Genomic DNA, 22,440 nt, shown 5'->3' on the forward strand with positions numbered 1-22,440 from the left:
CAGCACAACAGACATGTAAGCATAGTCCTCTGTAAAACCTCTAATAAACAACAAAATATATTTTTTAATATCTATATATATATAAAAACAAGCAATAACAGTACCAAGGCATATGTATATCTGGGTGTATGTATTTCAGAGCTATAGGGAAGAAGCTGCTTTTGAAGTTGGATGTTACAGATTTCAGGCTCCTATATCTTCTTTCCAATTGCAGTGAAATGAGAGGGTGGCCAGGGGGGGGTGGGGGTCTCTAATTTTTGCTGGCTGCCTTTTTGAATCAGCAACTCTTATAGATCCCTTTGATGGTTGGGAGGTCAGTGCCCGTAAAGGACTGGGCAGTGTTCACCACTTTTTGCAATCTTCTTCGTACCTGGACGTTTGACTTACTGAACCAGGCCGCGATGCAACCAGTCGATATGCTCTCCATTGTACACCTGCAGAAGTTCAAGAGAATATTCGTTAACATACCAAATCTCCTTAATATTCCCAGGAAGTAGAGGCGTTGATAAGATTTCTTTATGATCGCATCAAGGTGCTGGGCCCAGGACAGATCTTCTGAGATATGCATGCCCAGAAGTTTGAAGTTTTTGACTCTCTGTCACCTCCCATTGATGAAGGCAGGTTTGTGGATCCACATCTTTCCTCCTTATGTCTGCTTCATTGTTCACTAATCAAGGTGGCCCTTTTACCTAAGCACCACTTTCCTGTACCAATCGCACATCTATTGATTCCCTTAACATCCAGAAATCTGTAGATTTCTGTCTTGAACATATTTCTGAGCTTCCTTCATCACCTGGGACTTACCAACTCTGGGTGAAAAATAAAAACAAAAAATGCTGAAAATACTCAGGTCAGGCCGTATCTGTGAGACAAGAAACGAAGTCAACTTTTCAGGTCAGAGACCATTTGTCAATACTGCCGAAAACGTTTGCTGACGAAAGCGTTTTGATTGTTGTAGTGAGCGTTTGTTAAAAACTTATCTAGGAAAAGAAGGGCACAGGAAACCACAAAACCACGGAGGTTGAGCATGACGAGAATGACAGAAACCCCATCGGAGAGCAGAGTGGAGCTACTTCAGGCAAGACATTCCTGGAAGAGGCATAACAGTGAAGTCACCAAGAAAATGAAAATCAATAAGACTGTAGATGCTTGAAATAAATCAGAACATGCTGAAAATACTCAGCAGTTTAGGCTACATTGTGGGAAGAGAAACAACGTTAATGTTCAGGTTGATAAGCTGGTCACAATGGGATGAAGAAATTGCTTCTCTTCCTGAACGGCCGACTCACTATTCTGAGACTCAGACTCTTGGTTCACAGGTAGCAGCACAGTGGCACAGCTGGTAGAGCCATTGCCTCACAGCTCCAGTCACTCAAGTTCAATCCTGACCTCAGGTGCTTTCTAAGTGTAGTTTGCACACATTCTCCCTGTGCTGCATAGGTGTTCTTCCACATCCCAAAGGTGTGCAAGTTGTTAATTAAGCACAGTATATTGCCACTGGTGTGTAGGTGAGTGGTAGAATCCATGGCTGAAAGACCTGTTTCCATGTCTGACTTCACATGGTTCCAGACTCCCCAGACAGGGAAGGCATCTTCCCTTTATCCACTCTATAAAGCCTTGCAGAAACTGTTCACAGCAACGTGCACAGAAAAGGCTTCAGTTTTCCACTCCTACCACATGTTGGACCAGGGCAGCCTCTCAACTGTTGGTCCTCAGTGAGGGCATCGAGTACTTCCATGGACAAAGAAACTTTACAGTATTTAAAATGATGAGAGGCATAGAAAGGGTAGACCATCAGAGTCTTTCCCCCAAGGTGGAAAAGCCAAATTCCAGAGGGCATAGATTTACGGTGAGAGGAGATGTGTGAGGTGAGTTTTTTACACAGTGATAGGTGCCTGGAATGCACTGCCAAAGGTGGTGGTGGAAGCAGAAACAATGGTGACATTGAAGATACATTTAGACAGATACATGAAGAGACAGGAAATGGAGACATATGGATCCATTGTCAGAGTGAGGCCCAGTGCAAATTGGAGGAACAACATCTCATATTTCGCTTGAGCAGTTTATACCCCAGCAAGTATGAATATTCTCTAACTTCAAGTAACCCTTGCTTTCACTCTCTCTCCATCCCACCCCCTTCCTAGTTCTCCGACCAGTCTGATTGTCCTCGATTACAATTTATCTCTGCTTTGCTTTGTTATTACCTTATCTTAGCTAATGATGATCTATTCTAGAATGCCCTATACATGTTCCTTGATCACCATCCCCTTTGTCTTGTTTTCACACTTAACCCTTCCTTATCTCTTTATCTCCCTCTCCACTGACCCAGTTTGAAGAAGGGTCTCGACCGAAATGTCACCCATTCCTTCTATCTAGAGATGCTGCCTGTCCTGCTGAGTTATTCCAGCATTTTATGTCTATCTTCCGTTTAAACCAGCATCTGCAGTTCCTACCTACACGTGGATCATGTACAGGCAGACAGGGCTAGGTTAATTTGTCACAAACATTGTGGAATAAAAGGCCTGTTCCTGCTATGCTGTTGTGTGCTCCATGCTCTGTCTCTTCCAGATTTGTCGACTGCAAAGTCCCTCCTTTGTCTTATTCCCTCCACACTTCCCCACGTGTCAATGCCATGAATAGATGATGAAATCTTTATTTGCCATAACTCTGTTTTGAATTGAATTGAATTGAATACCTTTATTGTCATTCAGACCTTACGGTCTGAACGAAATTTCGTGCCTGCAGTCATACATACAGTCATACAATAATAAACAACAATAAACACAAATTAACACCACCACAGTGTATCCTCCAAGCACCTCCTCACTGTGGTGGAGGCAAAAATCTTAGGGCTACTGTTTATGGTAGAACAAGAATATCCTCTGCATTATTGACCAATAGTTTCCAGAGATCCTCTCTCCTGACCATAACAAAGGTCTCCCTGAGATCAACAAAGCCTCAGTAAAAGAGGATATATAGTTCTCAACATTTCTTTTAAAGCTGTTAGACAATAGAGATCCAAACAAATGATGCCTCTGCCTTTATTTAATCCACATAGGCCATTAAACAGGCATTTCTCAATGTGATAAGGCAGTATAATACTGTCACAAGTGATAACATTCCCCTGTTATTAACACAAACATGTTAATTGATCTTTTGTTTGAACAGGTGGAAAATCGATGTGTCTGCACATGCTTGCAGGAAAATTCATTGCCATCACATCAGCTGGGAAAGGCCACTCAAAGACAAGGTGAGTGGTATGTCAGTGGTGTAGCACCAGGATCCTGCCTCCAGAGACTTGATGGCCATAGCGTGCTCAGCCCACAAAAGCTCTCCAGCTGGGCAGGAAGGAACTGCAGATGCTGGTTAACACCGAAGATAGGCACAAAAATCTGGAGCTCCTCCGCTCGGACACTGACATGGGAGATTCATAATCACATTTTCTAATTGAAAACAATTCGCTTCTCTGTCCAAAATTTGAGTTTTATCATTTTATGAGATGGAGCTAACAATGGAGGAATAGCCAAAACAAGGAATTGCAGACGGTGGTTTCGAAGGAGGATTACCCAAGGGGGTAATAGTCCTTCTGATCATATTTGGCCATTCATGCTTCACCAGAATCAGTCTCAAAGCCTGTTATGTATATCTGGATGTACCCAGTTTCGACTGTGCACCACCTTCCCAGGTGACCCTCAGCTTCTTCACTGAGCATCCACTGGGTTTGGTCGGCTGCCCACAGGCTGATTCTTGGAACCAGTCTGGTCCACTCTCCTGGGTCTCCTCCATGGCCAGAGCGAGCACCACCGTAAATTGGAGGAACAGCACCTCATATTCCGCTTGGGGAGTCTGCATCCTGGCGGCATGAACATTGAATTCTCCCAATTTTGTTAGCCCTTGCTGTCTCCTCCCCTTCCTATCTCTCCCTCAGCCCTCGGGCTCCTCCTCCTCCTTTTTCCTTTCTTCTCCCCGCCCCCCTCCCCCCCCCCATCAGTCTGAAGAAGCGTTGCCTATTTCCATAGATGCGGCTGCACCCGCTGAGTTTCTCCAGCATTTTTATGCACCTTCGATTTTCCAGCATCTGCAGTTCCTTCTTAACCACTATACATGGCGTTCTGGTGAAGCCTTTAGTTCAGTTTGGAGGTGAGCTGCAAGGTATTTATAGCCAATGTTTTATTTTGCCTCTGTCAGAAACTGATATCAGGTGATGATGTTTTTATCTTCTGAGCTGCAGTTATGTATGCACAGCGCACAGCTTGTTGGAGGAAATTCCTCTCTGGTTACATCAGATCTTCCGGGGTTGTACAACAACACCTGACAATCACCTTGACTTTAAAACGCAGGCTGGGTCATTCGAGGATGCGTTTTTGAACTAATTCTGATGTTAGTTTGGAACAATGCATTGAGTATGCTGGTTTGCTGCTTTGACAGCCAAACTGGGAACTTACTGACAATAGTATGTACTTAAATATTTATCCATACTTTACATCTCCAACAGAGAGCAGGGAATGGATAGGAGTATGTCTTGAGTCCTGGGAGAGTTTTCTATTACTACATATTTTTGTGTTTCAGTTACCATGGATAACCTTTGGCATTCATGGACTGTAAATCAACGGAATAATTTTTTTTTCCAAAGTAACAACAGAATGGAATGTGGCCGTTCTTGTATGATCTAAATTACACATGTCGTTATGACTCAAATACTGGTTATAAATGGGTGTGTCAGAAGGAACATTTCAGTAATGCTTTCTTTGTTTGTCATTTAAGAGGGATAGCTGGCATTGAGGGTGTTTGAAAGTGCACCAACGTCTTTACGTTCCTAGAAGTTTAATGAGATTCGGGATGTCGTGGAATACTTGAACAAACTTCTACAGATGCATTGTTTAAACGTATCCTGACTGCTTGCATCATGGACTAGTATGCAGGAACACGATAGACTCTAGAAGGTGTTGGAATCAGCCCAGTCCATCATAGCCACAGCCCTCCCCACCATCGAAAACCTCTGCACAAGATACTGCCCCATGAAGGCAGAATCTATCATCGTGGATCCACACCATCTGGGCCATGATCTCTTCCCCCCAGTACTATCAGGCAGGAGGCACAGAGTCCTGAAGTTCCACACCATCGTGTTCAGGAACAACGACATTCTTGAACCAATCTACAACCCTAATCCTACATCAGCAATGGAACACTAAGGACCACCTCTTACAATTCCCATAGTTTCCTAATTGTGTTTTCCACTAATGTATAAGTCTAGGTGCTTGTGATGTTGCTGCCAATAAGTTTTCAATGTACCTCACTGTATCTGTGCAATTAACAATAAACTCGACTGGACTGTTGTATTATAGTAATATGAGTGGGAGATTTCAACTTCCCTAATATATTACTGCGTCCCCATCGTACAAAGGGTTTGGACAGGATGGAATTTGTAAATTTGTGCCCAAGAAAGCTTCCTTCCTCAATATATAAAGCCCAGTTCTAAAAAGAGCACATCACTGGAGCTTCTCTTTGGGAATGAGGTAGGGCAAGTGCCTGCAGCGTCAATGGGGAGAACACTTTAGAACATTATTTTTTCAAAGTTATCAGGAAAGAGAACTGGCCCACAAGTTAAAGTCCTAAATTTTGGACAAGGCTAATTTTGCAGGTATTAGGCAGCAACTTGCAGAGGTCAATTTGATACATCTGTTTGCAGGTTCGGGGGTGGCTGCAGGTGGGAAGGAGTATGTAAACAGAGAACAGTGTGTCTGGAGTGGGAGGGATATTTCACTTGGATAGCTTCCAACCCATTGGTATGAACATTGAATTCTCCAATGTTATTAAAAAAAACACCCACCGTATTTTCCCCCTGTCTTCCATGTGCCCCACTCTGGTGCACTCCCACTACCCCAATCTACCCCCCTTTCCCTGTCCCCGTTCCTTTCCACCTATATCCCTTCCTCTGGATTCACATTTCATTTTTTTGTCTTCTCTCCTTATCTCCCTTTTGTCTCTTGTTGGTCTTTAGCCTTTGTCCACCATCTGTTAATCAACCCCCCACCCCCGCCTCACTTGTATCCACCTATCACTGCTGGGGTCAAGGAAAGAGCATTCACGTCGCGGCCCTGTTTCCACCAATGTTTCCACCACCACGCACAAGAAGCACAAGAAGCGACAAGACAGACACCATTGTATGCAGATGCCGAGAGGTGTGTTCAGCTCTGGCTGAACAACTTCTAATCCTGTGTGTGGACTCGATAAGAAGAAGAAGAACCTATCACTGCTGGGCTTTGTCCCTCACCCACCCCTTTTCCAGCTTTTTCCCTCTTGTCAATCTTTCCGAAGAAGGGTCCCGACCCGAAATGTAACCTATCGATGTTCTCCAGAGGTGCTGCCTGACCCACTGACTTACACCAGCAATTTATATGGGGTTTTTTTAAACCAGAATCTGCAGTTCCTTGTGTCTACACAATACACAGAGTGTCTATGGGTGGAAGGAGTTTACATACTACACACCATGTCTGAAGGTGAAACGGTGTGTGGGACAATTGTATATTGTGTCCGCAGGTGGAAGGGAGAGTATGGACACTGCACAGTGTGTCAGGGAAGGGAATTTAGTCAACTCGGCACAGATTATCTTTAATGAGAATGGGTGTAAATGCAGCACAACAGGTCGGGGGGGAGGGGGAGGGGGAGGGGGAGAGGGAGTGTGTAAATGCTGAACAGTGTCTGGGGTGGGAGGAAGTGTGCAAAGATTGCACATGGTGTCTGACAGTGGGAGAGAGAGTGTGTAACCACAGCACAGTGTCTGCAGGCAGGATGGAGCTTATACACCCCACACAGTCTATCTGGGGTGTGACGGAGTGTGTAAACACTGCACAGTGTATCTGGAGAAGACACAAGTGTGTACAGACTGCACAGAGTCTGAAGAAGAGTCTCGACCCGAAACGTCACCCATTCCTTCACTCCAGAGATGCTGCCTGTCCCACTGAGTTACTCCAGCATGTTATGTCTATCTTCAGTGGGTCTGGGGTTTGGTTGTGTGTGTAACCATTGCACAATGTCTGGGGTGGGAGGGAATGTGTAAACCTTACACCGTGCCCCTTGGGTTGGGATGGTCAGTGGAAATACTGCATGCTGTGCCTGGGTGTTAACTGAGTGTGTAAACCCTGCACAGAGTCTCTGGCGTGGAAGAGGGAGTATAAACTCTGCATGTTGTGTGTGTGGGTGGGAAAGAGTTTGTAAACTCAATGGGTCTGTGGAGGAAATGTATAAGCACAGCCTTGTGTATCTGAGGCTGGGAGTGTGTGTAAAAACTGCACAGTGTGTCTGGGAATGGCAAGGAGAATGCAAACTCTACATAGTGTGGCTGGACTGGGAGGGAGTGTGTGTCATGAACCCAAACATCAACTATGTGTGTTCTCCGGAGATGTTGCTGCGTGACCCGCTGAGTTACTCCAGCATTTTGCGTCATTTTTTGTAAACCAGCAAATGCAGTTCCTTGCATCCTTGTATCAACACCTTGTCTGGGGTGGGAGACAGTATGTAAACACTGCACCGTACATTGGGGGTGGGAGGGAGTGTGTAAACACTGCAACGTGTGTCTGGGTGTGAGAGGAAATGTATAAATTGCACAATTGATCTGGAGATGGGAGAGTGTGTAAGCACTGCACAGTGGGTCTGGAGATGGGAGAGTGTGTAAATACTGCACATGGGTCTGGAGGTGGGAGAGTGTGTAAATACTGCACAGTGGGTCTGCCATTGTACAGCTCCTGCTGCTGTTTCACACATGGTGCCGGGCTTGAGCGGCATTGTGCCTGAGGAGCAGGTGGTGATGTGCACATGTGTGCTTATCCAGTAGGCCGGGATTGTCCGCGGGAACTGGTCGCCCTCTGGCTTCACCCTGTTGAATGCTTTCCCAACAGCAAACAGCAGCTGCCTTCAGAGGAGACTGCCTTCTGCTTGATCCTCTTCCCCAGCTCATGCCAGATCCTTTGAATTAATTGGGAACCTCAGCTATTCTCTCTTCCCCTTTTCCCCCACCCGCTGCCACTGCCTCTTCTCAAATGTGTTTCACACAAGATTCCAGCATCTGCAGTTCTATCTATTTACACTTCTAAATCATTTAGTTACCTATAAAGTGCTTTAGTCATATGAAGATTGTGATGGGCACCATACAAGTGCAAGTCGTTCTTTATTTTTGCTACAATCCCAATCTCTGACTACTACTGCAAAGCCTCGGCAGAGAGCCCCTGCGCAGTGGCGTAGCGTGGGGGGGGCCAGAGGGGTGGTTGCCCCGGGCGCTAAATTTTTAGGGGCGCAAAAAAAAGTTGGATAAATTTTTTTTATAAAATGGCAAAAAAAATTGTTCTAAAGGCACGCTGCACCTCTTTAGCAGCCTTCCCCTGAATTATTGTAATAAAATGTAATTTTTTTTGCCATTTTATAATTTTTTTTATCTAACCCACACACACACCCAAAAAATGTATCCAACAATTTTAAACAACCAGCGATCTCTGCGCCGAGGCCACTGCCACTGTCCCAGCCGCCGCTGTCGTCCACTGGGCCCGTGGTCGGGTCGAGTGGCCGCTGCCGCCGGAACGTGCCCCAGCTCCGAGTTCTGGTCGCCGCTGTCCCAGCTCCAAGGCCAGGCCGCCGCTGCCACCGCCCCAGCTCCGAGGCCAGGCCGCCGCTGCCGATGCCGCCATCCCAGCCGCTGCCACCGCCATCCCAGCTCCGATGCCGGGCGGCCGCTGCCGCTGTCCCAGCTCCGAGGCCAGGCCGCCGCTGTCGCTGTCCCTGCTCCGAGGCCAGGCCGCCGCTGTCGCTGTCCCCGCTCCGAGGCCAGGTCGCCGCTGCCGCCGGCCCAGCTCCGAGGCCAGGCCGCTTCGCTCCTCCCCTCGTCCCAGCCGCTGCCGCGCCCATCCCTCTCCTATCCCCCGCTGCTCGCCTCCTTCCCATCTCCTCTGTCCCGCCTCCGCTTCCATCCCCGCTGCCGCTCCGTCCAAGCCGCCGCCTTCCCCTTCCCCGCTACTGCCCTTCCCCGTTTCCTCTGCCCATCTCCGATTCTGGTCGCCGCTGCCCGTCGCCGCTGCCGCGCCCAGCTCCGAGTACTGGTCGCGCTCTTCCGCTGTCCCATCCACCGCTAAAACCCCCTACCGCGCCCCCAGCCTCCTAAGCCGCCATTAGGCCTCGGCGCAGGCGGAGACGGGGGATACGACAAAAGAAGTCGCATCCCCCGAAGGAAGAGACCAAAAACCGCTAATGAGGAGGCGCAATATTTTAAACTGCCCCGGGCGCGCAAAACCCACCCTACGCCACTGCCCCTGCGTTAGGGAGTTCTCTGCAACATGCCTGAAAGAAGGAGCTCCCCAAAGGCCAAGGTTCCCGAAGCATTTCCTGCCACAAATGACATGGGTGGTTCCCGCCAGGATGTGTATAGTTAAAGTTAATGCATGATGGGCACATGCAACCTCCTCTGGCTGTGAGTCTGGACAATAACTTGCACCGTGCCCGTGTGTCGTGCTCCCTGTACACCCCACCGAACACCGTGCCCCCTCTACATATTTAAGGGAAAGATTCCTTGGTCTTCTGCCTCTCCTAAGAGTCAACGTCGGGGCTTCCGTACCTCGAACACATCAGTGCTTTGACCATGAATGAAACATGTAACGAGAATCTGAGAGCAGATTGACTGTTCAAGACTTTCTTCGTGTTTTGATGCTATGGAAGCAGGCAGCTGACTGGAGTTTCTCCAGGGTGGGCGGGCTTTATACACGAGACAAATACACAAAATACTGGAAAAGTTTGTAATGTTTTGTTCTGGGATTTGCCGATTCTGCAGTTTTTGTTACATTTTCATTTTAACATGGGACATTGGGAGTTAGGGAGCCAGGAACACTGCATCTGTCAGCAAGGTGTTGCTAGACTCTGAGTGAAGGTATAGAAGGTAGTAGCTGAGGGCAGGCTGAACCCGTGTCGTACCAAATGTACAGATCTACAGACAAAATGTCTGAACTCTCCACTTCCCCATCCCGCATGCTCAACATCATGACATTTTCACTAAACACCAGCCTTTCAATTTAACTCAATTTGCACGACATACAAATAGAATGCAGCTTAAGTTATTCAAGCATGGAAGCTTAACTAGATAAATGATTAAACTACAAATACATTTTAAGTACTCTGGTTTGTTTGTTCCCCGAGTTGGTGAAATGTATAGTTGTTCTATGCAGATTCTGAATTTGGTAGCACTTTACACATCCTCTAATGGATCATTGACAAAGTCCACCGTTGTAGAAGAACTGTGTTCAGCTGAAATGAGCAACATACCTGCCCGCAGTGCCACTGAAATCCCTGCAGTCCCGTGTGATGCAGAGGTGGTGCTACGTTCTGCAAAGCATATGCTGCTGTTGTTTGTGCACCTGGAATAGAGCTGGGGTTGAGTGTTCATTGCCATCTGCTCCTTCTGTTATCTGGTGGAAAATGAAAATCATTAACAAGTCAGTTAATCACAGTAACTGAGCTGTGTAAATAAATGTTGTAGGCCTGGAAGAGGTCTGTGACAGCACCACCTGGCCCATGCTGATGTCTCTGGTCCACAAGAATCCACCCCCCCACCCCAAACTCTCAGCCCCACCTCCCACCTCCCACTTTCAGGTCATCTCCTTTTAACCGTTCTCCTTTCCACTCAGTTATGCTTTAACCCCTTCCATATGGAACAGTGGAGCCACTGCCTCGTAGTGACAGTGACACAAGTTAAATCAAAGCCAAGGCTAATGTCTGTGTGGAGTTTCCATGCTCTCCTTGTGACCACGTGACAGGTGCATACAGTTAAGGGCCTGTCCCACGAGCATGCGACTCCATGCGGCAAGCACGACCTAACGTGGTTGCTTGAGACGTATGGCCTCGCGGGGCCGGTCCCATGTCGATCGCCGGAGCCGTATGGAGTTGTGCGGAGCTGGTCCCGACATCGCGCGAGGCTCCGAAAAACTGACCATGTTCAAAAATTCCGCGCGGCAACGGCCTGACGGCGTACGCACCGCCTCGATGGGCATATGCAGCGTCTCGACGCCGGACGCAGCGTCTTGACACCGTACGTCACGCGCGGACTACCCGCGGACTTCGCTCGAACCTCACGTCACTCACTCGACCTCCGCGCGGCCCCGCTTCTGGTTTGATCGCGCTCGCCGCATGCAGGCGCATGCTGGTGGGACCGGCCCTGTACGGGGATCACTTGACCTCCGCGCGGCCCCCGCACGGCCCCCGCTTCCGGTTTGGTTGCGCTTGCCGCATGCAGGTCGCATGCTCGTGGGACAGACCCTTTAGCTCCTCCATCCCAAAAACATGCGGGTTGGTAGGTTAATTGCCCTCAGTGTGTAGATGAATGTGGTATCTTAGAGGAGTTGATGAGAATGTGGGGGAAATAAAATATGAGGTCAATGTAGGACTCGTGTATGAGGGTGGTGGATGCTTAGTGTGGGCGTAGTGCGCTGAAGGGACCAGTTATGTGCTGTAGCACTCTATGAATCTGTGACTCCAAGTTTGCTCCCTGCCCTCAGACTATAAGAAATTCCTCCGAAGTTCACAAAATGAGGGGACAATACAGCGCAATGGAGCACATATGGTCCTTCGTGTCTGTAGCAACTCCTTGATCGCATTACCTCCACTCTTGCTCTCCCCTCTCCCCCAGAGCGTTGCCAATTTTCCATTCCAACAAAAGTCTTGTTTTGAACATTATATTGGGTTTACTTATATCCCACCCTAATAGCCTGTGTGTACCAATTCATTACCACTTGTTTTTTTTAAAATATTCCTACCTGCGGTCCTTCTACCAATTGCTTAAATCTGTCTCATCAGGTTATTTACTCTGTTTCATGATTCTGAACACCTCCATTAAATCTCTTCTTCACCTTCTCTCCTGGAAGAGCAACATCAGTATTTCCCCTCTTTGAAACAGCTGGTACGTCACTCCTTCAAGGCTTGGAGACCTTTCCTTCTAAATGAATGTAATGGTCCCGTCCCACTTATGCGATATTTCAGCAGACTGCCAGCGACTGTCAAGTTGCCGGTAGTCGCCTGAAAAACCGGCAACTGGAACGGCAACTGTCAGAGTGGGACACACACAAACATGTCGCTTCCTTCACCAGCCACATTATGCAGGCGGGGGACAGGGCAAGCGGGGGTAGCGCTGTCTAAAATATTCACAGGGTGCAAAGCTAAGGTGAAACAGATACACATCGCAATGAACAGGAAGTTTGGTGCTGTAAAAAGTCGGCTAAAGCACAGTGTACGGTAAATCCTTTAAAAGAAGGGGAAGAGGAGGGGGGAGAGAGGGGGGAGAGGGGGGAAGAAGGACTGGAGACAACCTTTAAGAAGCCACAGGTACACGGCTGTGAAGCTCGGCGGACATTTAACATTACTGGTCGGTTATCCTTGGTTCTGATAACTACAGCTTACCTTTTTTTACCCAATGAGCCAATTAAATTTACCGGTCAGCACCGGCTACAACCTACGAGAACCTCGGAGAACCTTCGACATCCTGGCAACCCATTAGGACCTCGAGGCGTCCCACCTACAGTGTCGTGGTTCAGTATTCTTAAACAGATAAAAACCCAAATAAAATCAGTATGAGCAGTACAATCTTTATTTCGCCAGCCGGGTGTGGTAAAACTCTTAATAGTATGCGGATTACAGACTATACAAAGTTCTCATCCCCACACAAAAGGGCAATGATCTAATTACATATATATACTCCAATAACCAACAATTCAGCAATACCTTATCCATAAATCATAGTACAGCCTCTTGTTTCTTAAGATTGACAGATCCTTAAGACTGACAGCTTCTTAAGATTTACAGGTTCTTCTGACAGAGGAAGGGTTAGCCATATATGGTTATATGAGAAGGTTATTTCTCTGCAGAACAAGCATTTTGGTATTTTCTACTTATGATACACATCATAATTTTATAGTCTGAATTCTCTCTCAATGTTTACATTGTAGAGGAGACATTCATGAAGCTGTGTTTGTTATCTCACTTATGTTATTGGAAAGGGAACATCAACAGTCTGCTAGCTTTGTTAATGTACTGAAAGCAAAGGTTAATGCATTTCGCTGGCTTTGCAATTTATTAGAAGAAGGTTAAAGCTTGTCTTAGTTTCAACGGAATCCATATGTGAGTTTAAATCATTATTAACTTACACAACGGCACGAGAATTCTCGCTCCTCCATGGCGGCTTCATTGTAGTCGCCCTTATTTTTGAACATGTTGAAAAATTCACGCCGACCATAATGAGGCCGTGACTAGTTCCCAGAATGTGGGATCTCTTCACGACCATGAAGGAGACTCCCCGGCAACCACCCGCAAACATGTGGTGACCATGTGGCGACTGCATCGTCTCCTGCAGTCACCTAAGAAGTCGCCTAAGTGGGACAGACCCATAGCACTGCATGTGAGGCCTAACATGTATTTTCAAAAGACTTTGTAGAATTTTCTCTTAATAGCTGTGTTGTTTTAATGGTTACCTGTTTTGAACTCACCCACGTGGAATGTTCCTCTCGATATCTGTTTTCCGTTGAATCATCTCTTCCTGGTACACCCCACAGAGACCTTGTTCATAATAACCAGGGATTTCAATTAGGCCAACCTCAAGAGTGTGCGACCAAAATACTATCAATGCATCTCCAGTCCAACCAGAGGCCCTTGACGTTTACTACACAACCATCAAAGGCAGCCACTGCTCCATCACCCAACCAAACTTTTGGAAATCTACACATCTGGCTGTGTTTCTACTCACTGCTTACAAGGATAAACTGAAGTGGGAAAATCCAGGACAAAAAATCATGCAATGCTCATCTGAGGAAACAGGTGAGATCCTTTGCGGCTGCTTTGAGTCGGTGGACTCATCCATATTCAAGGTCTCTGCGTGAAACATAAATGAGCATGCCACTGTCATCACAGACTCCATCAGTAAGTGTGTTGGTGAAGTGTGCCAAAGAAGGTGATACGTGTATTCCCCTTCTGGAAAACAAGGATGAATCATGAGGTCCATATGTAAGTGAAGTCCATCTGCAGCGTTCAAGGCAAATTATCCCGAGTGATGCAATATATCTATTTACAATCGTCACAAAGCCATCAAGGACGCAAAGAGGAAATTCCAGCCAAGCTAGAGATAACCACACGGACACCCTCTGATTGTGGCAAGGGTCACATGGTATAAAAGGCTACAAAATGAAGTCAGGCAGTATCACTCGAAAGAATAGGTCCCTTCCCAACAAGCTATGCATACAATGAACAAAAGGTCGTAATTCAACCCAACAGCCTTGGGTGTGCTTGTAAATTATTATTATTGTAATATTATTATTATTATATCAATAATGTCAATAATAGTCATTATTGTAAATGTCAGATCAGCCTTCCCTTTAACCATGGGACATATAACTGGAAAGTAACCATGGAAAACAACTAGCCTGGATGTAATCCCCAGAGCCCCAGAGCAATCTATGCTCAGGACCTACACTGTCCAGTTGGCAGGAGTATTCACAGGCATCTTCAATTAGTCAGTACCCATTTTGAGGTCCCGACTTGTTCTAAGAAGACCACTATATTTCCAGCGACAAAGAAAACCAGGGTAGTATGCCTTCATGACTACCATGCAGTAGTTCTGACATTCACCATCATGAACCATCATTGATGTTGTCTATATGGATTTCAGCAAGGCATTTGACAAGGTTCCGCTTGGTAGGCTGCTTTGGAAGGTTAGATCGCATGGAATCCAGGGCATGGAATCCAGACCTACCCGACTGGATAGAAATTTGGCTTCATGGAAGGAAGGAGATGGTGATGGTGGAAGGTTGTGTCTCAGACTGGAGGTCTGTGACTTGTGATGTGCCCTAGAGATTGGTGCTGGGCCCATTTCTGTTTGGGTTTATATCAATGATTTGGATGAGAATGTAGCAGGCATGAATAGTAAATTTGCAGATGACACTAAAGTGTGTGGTATAATAGATGGCAAATATGGTTATCAATAAATATGGTTATCAAAGTTCCCTTTTGAACACTGGTTATCAATAACTACAGTAGGATTTAATCAGTTGGGCAAGTAGGCCGAAGAATGGATAATGGAGTTTAATGCAGATAAGAGCGAGGTGTTGGATTTTGGCAAGGACCTACAATGAATGGCAAATCCTGGGGCATGTTGTAGAGCAAACGTATCTAGGAGTGTAGGTACATAGTTCTTTGAAAGTGACATCAGAGGTATATAGGGTGGTCAAGAAGGCTTTTGGTACATTGGCCTTCTTCAGTCAAGGGCATTGAGTATAGATGTTGGGATGTTGTGTTACAGCCGTAGAAGACGTTGGTGCGGCCACATTTGGAGTATTGTGCTTCGTTTTGGTCACCATGCTAGAGGAAGGATGTTGTTAAGCCACAAAGAATGCAGAGAAGATTTACAAGGATGTTGCCAGGACTCAAGGGGCTGAGCTATAGGGAGAGATTATGCAGGATAAGACTTTATTCTTTGGAGTGCAAGAGGCTGAAGGGGAATCTTATAGAGGTATATATGATCATGAGTGGAATAGATAGGGTGAATGCACAATCTTTTACCTAGAGTAGGGGAAGCAAGAACTAGAGGACATCGATTTCAAGGTAAGAGGGGGAACACTTTAATAGGAACCTAAGGGGCAACTTTTTCACACAAAGGGTGGTAAGTATATGGAACGATCTGTCAGAGGAGGTACTATAACAATATTTAAAACACGCTTGGACAAGTACATGGATAAGAAAGGTTTAGAGGGATATGGACCAAACGCGGATTAGGTGGGATTAGTTTAGATGGGGCATCTTGGTTGGCTTGGATAGGTTGGGCCGAAGGGGCTGTTTTTGACTCGATGACTCCAAGTACTTCGAGACACTAGTGATGACGCAAATTAATTTCAGCCTCCCAGCCAGACTTGATCCTCTGCATCACAACAGATCCAGTGCAGATAACATCTTCCTGGCCCTACACTCTTTTCTGGAATATCTAGATATCTATAATAGACTCTATTGAATATGTCAATAAATAGGAGCTCCACCTATCAATGCTATAATCCTGGGGTCAAGGAAAGAGTGTTCACGTCGCGGCCCTGTTTCCACCACCACGCACAAGAAGCACAAGAAGCGCAAGACAAGCACCATTGTATGCAGATGCCGAGAAGTGTGTTCAGCTCCGGCTGAAGAACTTCTAATCTTGTGTATGGACTCGACAAGAAGACCATAATCCTGACCAAACTACTTATTGGCTGTGTTGGACTTTTTCTCTGTTACTCTACAGACAAAAGCTGTAAAACTATATTTTACACTCTGATATGTTTCTCTTTGCGCTACCTGTTGTACTTGTGTACGGCTTGATTGTACTTATGTACAGTATGATATGATTTGAATGGGTGGACATAAACAAATGTTTTTTACCTTGTCACATATGACAATAATAAACTAATACCAATTATTTTTAAACTGTTACTCAATCATCTCTACAAGGTTATCTAATGTTGCCCTGACTTAGAACCAATAATCAAATGTGGCTATTTTGAGTGAGAAAATATTTGAAAATGTGCTTGATCTTCAATTTCGATTGAAATTTGAAGGCAGCAGCATCTCTGATCTTAGAAAATGTAATGGCCCAGATGTTGGGGTTTTGGATCCAATTCCCCCGCTTAGAGAAGAGGATTTGGAATATAGAAACTTGGAGAGGTCAGAGGATGCACCCATTGTCCAGAAACTATGAAATTCAGGTTTTTTTGCAGTTGAGGGAAAGACAAAGAAAAATAATGATGTGGGGTGAAAGTTTATTCTACCGCCAGTGGCTAGGGTGAAGGGTGTAGTTCTGGAGAGCAGAGAGTGCAGTTGATTGTAACATTGAAAAGGGAGCTGGGTTAGTATCACGCAGTTGTCTCCAGCAGAGAGATATCCTCGCACTCTGCAACCTTTCCACAATGCTGAGTAGTCAGTTGTTCATTCTGTTCTTGGAAGTTTCAACCCTGATGCATGTTGAGCAGGTAGAATGTCATTGGTAGGATGAAGGGGAGGCATTAACATAACTTTTGCCTCACCTGTTCACATTCATCTCCTTTACTAGCACCTTTGGAATGAACAGCTTCACCAGCCTCCCTCAGTCAGCACTACCACCACTTGTACCATTCAGTCTCTCTTGCTCTCCAGCCTCTCACAGATATGCTCTTTGTTTTCTCCGTCCCGTCTCTGCTACTTAAAACGTGTTTGTTTGCTAACATTTCCCAGGTTTGATGAAGGGTGATTAACCTGCCACTGACTCCACAGATGCTGTCCAGCCTGACGAATATCTCCACCATTCCCCGTGCTTACTTTGAATTTCCAGGGCCGCAGCTTTATGCTTTGCGACAGCTGTGTCACAGTGCCCAGGGACCCTGCCAGTATTTACAGCTTTAAGTTAGCCCATGAATGGCAAAAGTAAGAAAAGCTGAACAAAAATCAGGAAAAGCTGGAACATGTTTATGAACCGGTGGTGGAAGGAAGGCGATTTAATTTCAGCCATTAGCCAACTGTTCAACACCCCGCCCCCCTCTCATCCTATTGTACAGAGAGATTGACAGCATGTAAAAAAGGGCCATTCAGTGTCAGTCAGGTTAAAATAAAAGGAGAAAGCAGTAAAACACTCTTTGGAATTGCTTTAATTAGCAAGCAAAGTGGCTAAATAAATAACCCCATTGAATAACATTCCAAGCCTTCTCTGCCCCTGCCCAGGCTGCCACACGTGGATTTAAATGAAGGCACGTCTGGCTGCCGTTTTATTTTCTCCTTGTGTGTTAAATAGCTCTGACATTCCTGTCTTTGTGCTGAGGTTGATCTGAACTGAACAGATGTCCCTGCCTTTGTTTAGACAGCACAATGGTAGCTCTTCTCTTGGTAATGGACCTGCTGCACGCAAGGACTGTGTGCTGCCAGCTGGCAGCCTGCTCCTCCAACTCTCAAACACACTCCCAGCAATCAGCATAGTCCAATTACGCAAATATTTGGAAGTTAAATGTGACCAAATGGTCCCTTAAAATCCTAACATTCTTTTTAAAACATATCTTTTGCAAGTTTTGTCAACTGCACAGTACAGCTGAAACACAGTTGCTGCTTTGTTTCGGTCCACAGATTATTTTTTTTAGTTATAAGGCTTTTGGTACTCTCAATGGTGTCATTGATCTGTAGTTTAAACTGACACTTCGATCTATAACCTCCATTTGTAGAACTGAACCATGGAGGCAGAAAGGTATCATCCACCTTGCAGGACTAAACCTGAAGGAAGGTAGGTAATTTCCATCTTCTGTAATGTCCTGTGTCCAGGCCTTTGAAAGATTCCCAATCCGTGACACTGGCTTTGTGGATTCTGACACTAACCCGAACACTGTGGGACGGCACAGTGGTGCAACGGTAAAGTTTCTGCCTCACGATGTCAGAGACCAAGGTTCGATCCTGGGGTGCTGTCCGTGTGGAGTTTATACATTCTCTGTGTGACTGCATGGGTTTTCTCTGGGTGCTCTGGTCTCTTCCTATATCCCAATGACGTGCAGGTTTGTAGGTGAATTGGCTTCTGTAAATTGCTCCTAGTGTTTAGGATGCGAAAGTGGGATAACATAGAACTACAGGTGATCGGTGGTCGGCATGGACTCGGTGGGCCGAAAGGCCTGTTTCCACGCTGTATCTTTAAAATCTAAACTCACCACTCATGGAAGAACCCTCTTCCTGAAGCCAATGTCAGCCTGTGATAAGGCTTGTGAAACTAACATAGGAGACTTTAACAGAGAGTTACATCATTGGATGAAGAAAGGATGAGAAAAATCTGGGAAGATGGACTTAAATGTTAAAAGTTTTGGAAGTGTAGGATTAATCAATCCTGATCTTTTGAAATATTTTCTTTGAAAAGGGAGTTACAGGTGGACAGGGTGACGAAGAATGCATTGGCACACTTGCTTTTGAGGTCAAGGCATTGAGTACAGGAGTTGGGTCATCATGTTACAATTATATAAGACATTTGTGAGACTACACTTGTCTGCAGTCCTGATCGTCCAGAATGGAAGGATGTAGTGAGATTTGAGTGAGTATGCACAGACCGAGTGATTGAGAGAATTCATTGCAGCTGGAATATAAGGCAGAAAATGTGAGATCATCCATTTTATTAGGAAATATAGAAAGGCAGAAATATTTTCAATGGTAAGAGATTAAAATATATTGGTGTACATAGGTTGCTGGGTGTTCGAGTACACAAATCTTTGAAAATTTATGTTTGGTACACCAAATGAATAGAAAAGGGAAATGATATATTGGCCATTCTTAAAAGTGGATTTGATTACAGGGGTTGAGGCATCATGCTTCAATTATATCGAACTCTGGAGAGAACACAATTGAACTTAGTAGTGAACATACTATGTAAGGTCTGGTGTCCCTATCTGAGGATGGATACATTCGCAAAAGAGGGAGTGCAGTGAACGCTCAGCAGTTTGATTCTTGGGATGGCAGGCTTGTCCCACATGGAGAAGTTAAGTCAGGTCCTGTACCCTCTTTTAAAGATCATTCTTCTCGACTAAAGAGTCTTTAGTCTAGAAGAATGATCATTGCAATATACAAAAGATAAAAAACAAAAAGATGGAACAGGTGACATTTTGGGTCGAGACCCTTCTTCTGAAAGTGTCACCTATTCCTTTTCTCCAGAGATGATGTCTGACCCGCTGAGTTACTCGGCTTTTTGTGTCTATCTTCAGTTTCAACCAGCATCTGCAGTTTCTTCCTTCACATTGGAATGCACAACATTTTTACAGGGTAGATGTCGGGCTGATGTTTCCCCTATTGGGCTGCCCAGAAATGGGGGTCACAGCCATTCTCAAAATAAGGAGTCAGCCATTCAGGTTAGAGATGAGCCAAAATGTATTTACACCCAGAGTGCAGTGACTCTTTGGAATTCTTTATTGGAGAGGGTTGCGTACACACAAGACAGACATTACAAAGCTTTTGGATGTTAATGGAATTTTAAGAGAGGGGTTAGTGCGGGAGAGTGGTGGAGATGTAATAGATTGACCATGGTTTTATTGTATCATAGAGCAAGTTTATATGTATTAGTTCTGCAGTGTGCTATGAGACTCTGGCACCCATTCCTTCTGCATAAACTTGATTATTTGAAACTCCTGCTCATGCTTCATTTTGTACCAATACCATTGTGCTCACTGAGCCACAATTGCCCCAATTTTTAAATTCTTATTCTTGATTTTAAATTCCTTACTGACCTGGTGCGTCCTTTCTACTGCACCCCTTCAAGCCCCAAGACCTTTCAAGATATCAGAGCTGCTCCAGTTTTGGCACCCTGATTAATGGATCGACTGGGTTTATATTCACTGGAATTTAGAAGGATGAGAGGATATCTTATTGAAACATATCAAATTCTTAAGGGATTGGACAGGCTAGATGAAGGAACAATGTTCCCGATGTTGGGGGAGTCCAGTACCAGGGGGTCACAGTTTAAGAATAAGGGGTAGGCCATTTAGGACTGAGATGAGGACAAACTTTTTCACCCAGAGTTGTGAATCTGTGGAATTCTATGCTACATAAGGCAGTGGAGGTCAATTCACTGGATGTATTCAAGAGAGAGTTAGATACAACTCTTAGGGCTAACAGAATCAATGGATATGGGGAGAAAGCAGGAACGGGGTACTGATTTTGGATGGTCAGCCATGATTATATTGAATGGTGGTGCTGGCTCGAAGGGCCGAATGGCCTACACCTGCACCAATTTTCCATGTTTCTATGCATATGCACTAGTTTGCTCAATGATGGCCAAGGTTCATAGTGCAAGGTTCATAAGGCGGTGCAGATATCCCTCTGCACCACCTTAGGTTGGGAACTATCTTCAAGCATGATGTAAATGCAAGTTGTTGTTTGTGTTGTTAAGTGTGATACAAAAGACTGCATGCCTTTAAACTGTGATGATGCAACTGTGAAGTGCAAATCACTGGTTCTCTTTTCCTATAGATCCCTGCTCTAAACAATCCACCAAGCGCATAATCATCTAAATCTGGTCATAAGGTCCTAAGTAATAGAAGCAGAATTAGACCATTCGGCCCATCAAGTCTGCTCCACCATTCAATCATTGTCGATCTATCTCTCCCTCCTAACCCCATTCTCCTGCCTTATCCCCATAACCCCTGACACCCATACTAATCAAGAATCTATCTATGTCTGCTTTAAAAATATCAATTGATGACCTCCACTGCCTTCTGTGGCGAATAATTCCACAGATTCATCATGCTCTGACTAAAGAAATTCCTTCTCATCTCCTTCCTAAAGGAACGTCCTTTAATTCTGAGGCTATGACCTCTAGTCCTAGACGCTCCCACTTGAGAAAACATCCTCTTCACACCCACTCTATCCAAACCTTTCACTATTCGGTACATTTCAATAACCCCCCCCCCCCCTCATTCTTCTAAACTCCAGCGAGTACAGGCCCAGTACCGTCAAATATTCATCATAGGTTAACCCACTCATTCTGGGGTCATTCTTGTAAACCTCCTCTGGACCCGCTTCAGGGCCAACACATCCTTCCTCAGATATAATGACCAAAATTGCTCGCAACACTTCAAACGCGGCGTGACTGGCGCTTTATAGAGTCTCAGCATTACATCCCTGTTTTTGTACTCTAACCCTCTTGAAATAAGCACTGCATTTGCCTTCTTTACTACCGATTCGACCTGCAGCTTAACTTTTTGGGAATCCTGCACCAGCACTCACAGGTCTCTCTGCACCTCTGATTTCTGGATTCTCTCCCCATTTAGAAAATAGTCTATGCTTTTATTCCTATTGCCAAACTGCATGACTGCACACTTTGTAACACTATATTCCATCTGCCACTTCTCTGCCCACTCTCCAAACCTGTCCAAGTCCTCCTGCAGAATCCCTGCTTTCTTTGCACCAAGGTAGCATCCGCAAATTTGGCCACGAAGCCTTCAATCCCCTCATCCAAATCTGGTCCTTAAGGGATCCACTGAAAATTGGTGCATCCAGCATAAAGGTTTTGTTGGGAAGTTCTGTAATCTCAGAAGCTAAGCCCTATGTAATGTCCCTCAGTTGTTCCCCCGACCAGGCCTCATGAGTGGCAATGCTGCCTTGTGCATAAAATGTGTTAACACTGTGTACACATTTTTTTCAATAATGTTTTTTCTTGAAATTAATTGCTCCACCTTGCTCATTATTAATCTACTCAAGCTCCACTCTAATGTTCTGGGATCTTCAGAACTGTATTGTTAATCATTGTAATTAACTCCCATGTATCATTTCAGTTTAGAAGCTCTCATGTAGGCAAACCTTTGCCAATACTATAGAACCCCAATCTCCCAACATCAGTAACACCACGGGCTTCAATGGAAGTAAGTGAACGCAGTCCCATCCCAGTGAATTGGCGTAAAGTTGGGAAAACGG

The 22,440-nt window shown here is 45.4% G+C and overlaps 2 long non-coding RNA genes across 2 annotated transcripts; one reads left to right on the top strand and one right to left on the bottom strand.

Moving 5' to 3' along the window:
- The first annotated feature begins 3,181 nt into the window (after positions 1-3,181).
- LOC116980177 lies at positions 3,182-5,379 on the top strand. Its single transcript, XR_004413876.1, has 2 exons — positions 3,182-3,250; positions 4,765-5,379. It is a non-coding gene; the product is annotated as an uncharacterized LOC116980177 (long non-coding RNA).
- A 724-nt stretch (positions 5,380-6,103) lies between these two features.
- LOC116980178 lies at positions 6,104-16,225 on the bottom strand. Its single transcript, XR_004413877.1, has 3 exons — positions 16,194-16,225; positions 14,286-14,293; positions 6,104-6,198 (listed from the first exon to the last, which is right to left on the bottom strand). It is a non-coding gene; the product is annotated as an uncharacterized LOC116980178 (long non-coding RNA).
- Between the last annotated feature and the right edge of the window lie 6,215 nt (positions 16,226-22,440).

The sequence above is a fragment of the Amblyraja radiata genome, chromosome 13, assembly GCF_010909765.2.
Source record: "Amblyraja radiata isolate CabotCenter1 chromosome 13, sAmbRad1.1.pri, whole genome shotgun sequence".
Lineage (NCBI taxonomy): Eukaryota > Metazoa > Chordata > Chondrichthyes > Rajiformes > Rajidae > Amblyraja > Amblyraja radiata.